A 3,790-nucleotide genomic window follows, 5' to 3' on the forward strand; every position below is an offset into this window, starting at 1 on the left:
CCTTAAGGTGCGAACTCCGGGCGCACCAGCACATAGTCTAGGGGAGGGTCTGGGTGGGCGTCCGTCCACGGCGGCGGCTCCGGCACTGGTCGTGGTCCCCACCCCACCATAGTCACTACCCGCTTACGTAGCCTCCTCCAAATGGCCACCCTCCAAATTAACCCCACCGGACTAAGGGGCAGCACCGGACTAAGGGGCAGCACCGGACTAAGGGGCAGCACCGGACTAAGGGGCAGCACCAGGATAAGGGGCAGCACCAGGATAAGGGGCAGCACCAGGATAAGGGGCAGCACCAGGCTGGCTGGCGGATCCTGGCTGGCTGGCGGATCCTGGCTGGATGACGGCTCTGGCGGATCCTGGCTGGATGACGGCTCTGGCGGATCCTGGCTCGCTGACGGCTCTGGCTGGTCATGGCTCGCTGACGGCTCTGGCTGGTCATGGCTCGCTGACGGCTCTGGCTGGTCATGGCTCGCTGACGGCTCTGGCTGGTCATGGCTCGCTGACGGCTCTGGCTGGTCATGGCTCGCTGACGGCTCTGGCTGGTCATGGCTCACTGACGGCTCTGGCTGGTCATGGCTCGCTGACGGCTCTGGCTGGTCTTGGCTCGCTGACGGCTCTGGCTGATCCGTTCTGGCGGAAGGCTCTGGCTGATCCGGTCTGGCGGAAGGCTCTGGCTGATCCGGTCTGGCGGAAGGCTCTGGCTGATCCGGTCTGGCGGAAGGCTCTGGCTGATCCGGTCTGGCGGAAGGCTCTGGCTGACCCGGTCTGGCGGAAGGCTCTGGCTGATCCGGTCTGGCGGAAGGCTCTGGCTTATCCGGTCTGGCGGAAGGCTCTGGCTGATCCGGTCTGGCGGAAGGCTCTGGCTTATCCGGTCTGGCGGAAGGCTCTGGCTGATACGGTCTGGCGGAAGGCTCTGGCTGATCCGGTCTGGCGCAAGGCTCTGGCGGACCCGGTCTGGCGGAAGGCTCTGGCTGATCCGGTCTGGCGGAAGGCTCTGGCTTATCCGTTCTGGCGGAAGGCTCTGGCTGATCCGGTCTGGCGGAAGGCTCTGGCTGATCCGGTCTGGCGGAAGGCTCTGGCTGATCCGGTCTGGCGGAAGGCTCTGGCTGATCCGGTCTGGCGGAAGGCTCTGGCTGATCCGGGTCTGGCGGAAGGCTCTGGCTGATCCGGTCTGGCGGAAGGCTCTGTAGGCTCATGGCAGACGGGCGGCTTTGCAGAATCATTACAGACGGGCAGTTCATGCGGCGCTTGGCAGACGGACAGTTCAGACGGCGTTGGGCAGACGGGCAGTTCAGGCGCCGTTGGGCAGACGGGCAGTTCAGGCGCCGCTAGGCAGACGGGCAGTTCAGGCGCCGCTTGGCAGACGGGCAGTTCAGGCGCCGCTTGGCAGACGTGCAGTTCAGGCGCCGCTTGGCAGACGGGCAGTTCAGGCGCCGCTTGGCAGACGGGCAGTTCAGGCGCCGCTTGGCAGACGGGCAGTTCAGGCGCCGTTGGGCAGACGGCAGACTCTGGCCGGCTGAGACGCACTGTAGGCCTGGTGCGTGGTGCCGGAACTGGAGGTACCGGGCTAAGGACACGCACCTTCAGGCTAGTGCGGGGAACAACAACAGGGCACACTGGACTCTCAAGGCGTACTATAGGCCTGATGTGTGGTACCGGCACTGGTGGTACCGGGCTGAGGGCACGCACAACAGGGCGAGTACGGGGAGAAGGAACAGTGCGTACAGGGCTCTGGAGACGCACATGAGGCTTGGTGCGTGGTACCGGAACTGGTGGTACCGGACTGGAGACACGCACCTCAAGGCTAGTGCGGGGAGCAGGGACAGGGCACACTGAGTTCTCAAGGCGCACTATAGGACTGGTGCGTGGTACCGGAACTGGTGGTACCGGGCTGAGGGCACGCACCTCAGGACGAGTGCGGGGAGAAAGATCAGTGCGTACAGGGCTCTGGAGACGCACAGGAGGCTTGATGCTTGGTGCCGGGACTGGAGGCACTGGGCTGGAGACACGCACCACAGGGAGAGTGCGTGGAGGAGGAACAGGGCTCTGGAGACGCACTGGAAGCCTGGTGCGTGGTGTCAGCACTGGTGGTACTGGGCTGGGAACACACACCACAGGGCTAGTGCGAGGAGCAGTAACAGGACGCACAGGACTCTGGAGACGCACAGGAGGCTTTGTGCGTGCTGTAGGCACTGTCTTAACCAGACGGCTAGCACGCTCCTCAGGACGAGTATGGAGAGCTGTTCCCGGTGACATTAATGGACATTTAAATCAATTCTGACATTTTGAAGTGGAAATGAAAAACTTCAGAAGCCTTTTTAAACCTTTAATACACTACGGTTTGGCATGAAAATTCGCAGCATTCTTCTCTCTGTTATTTTCTGATTATTCATATGGGATGTTCAGACTAGAATTTTTATTTTATACAATCAAGAACATCACAGAAACAAGAAAATGTGCCTATGTGGGACAATACAATTAGTATCCCCTCTTGGAAGTCTATTGTGGAGTTTCTCAAGGATCTATAATTGGTTACTGTTTTAGTTTATTTCTGTTTCATGATCACATTAATATAAAACTGTCCGATAAAGATGTTCAAAACAGAATAGCTAAGATGAAGTCTGAGTTGCATAAAATGTACTTCTGTGTTAATGTAAATAGTATGTTTTCACTTTCACTGTTCATAATGTGTGTGGATGTTTTATGTGGATAACATTGATATCAGTGGACAGTGTTTCCACTACTGTTGCAGTGTGTGTGTTTAAAAAACCGATGCGCCTCATTGCCTCTCATACTAGGTTCAGTGTTGACCAGTTTTTGTACGGCGCTGCAGGATCCTGTGTCACTGGCACAATAATAAACAGCAGAGTCTTCAGTCTTCAGGCTTTTCACCTCTAAGTACAGCTGGTTTTTGGAGTTGTCTTTGGTGATGGTGAACTGGCCCTGTAGAGACTGGGCAAATATAGTACCAGTGCCAGTGTCAATGCGGCCAATCCACTCCAGTCCTTTCCCTGGTTTCTGACGGATCCAGTGCATGTAGTAGCTACCCATGGAGAATCCAGACACAGTACAGTACAGTGTTACTGACTCTCAGGGTTCTTCACCACTGACTCAGACGAGGTGAGTGACTGTCCCTGAACAGCTGAAAAACAGAAAGAGTTTAGATTACTGTGACCCTCCAGCCAAGTTGCACAGCCCCTTTCCTGTCTCCTACACTAGAATGAAATAACTCCAGTTAACTCACCTGAGATGAGAGCCAGGAGGAACACACATTCTAGAACTCTCATTGTGGAAAAGTTCTAAGATTCTAGAAGCAAGGGAAGAGACTGAGTGGCCGTCGTGACTGAGGGAGATCTGTGGAGGGCAGTTATATCAGACTATTGAAATGGGAGGAGACCTTAGGTCTATGTGAATCGAAATACATTTGCATCTCTATGGTGTTAAATGTTTCTCCCCATTGCTCTAGTGGTATAATTAAAAGCATTACATGAGTGTCAGAGGCTTTTATTGACAATTACATGGAGTTGATGCAAAGAGTCAATATTTGCAGTGTTGACCCTTCTTTTTCAGGACCTCTGCAATCCGCCCTGGCATGCTGTCAATTAACTTCTGGGTCACATCCTGACTGATGGCAGCCCATTCTTGCATAATCAATGCTTGGAGCTTGTGGGTTTTTGTTTGTCCACCTGCCTCTTGAAGATTGACCACAAGTTCTCAATGGGATTAAGGTCTGGAGAGTTTCCTGACCATGGACCGAAAATATCTATGTTTTGTTCCCCGAGCCACTTAG

General features: G+C 55.1%; 1 pseudogene; it reads right to left on the reverse strand.

The window, feature by feature from the left end:
* Positions 1 to 2,721: 2,721 nt before the first annotated feature.
* On the reverse strand, positions 2,722 to 3,353 carry LOC129843398 (immunoglobulin heavy variable 3-43-like; annotated as a pseudogene).
* Positions 3,354 to 3,790: the final 437 nt, after the last annotated feature.

The sequence above is a fragment of the Salvelinus fontinalis genome, unplaced genomic scaffold (genome assembly GCF_029448725.1).
Source record: "Salvelinus fontinalis isolate EN_2023a unplaced genomic scaffold, ASM2944872v1 scaffold_0128, whole genome shotgun sequence".
Taxonomy (NCBI): Eukaryota; Metazoa; Chordata; class Actinopteri; order Salmoniformes; family Salmonidae; genus Salvelinus; species Salvelinus fontinalis.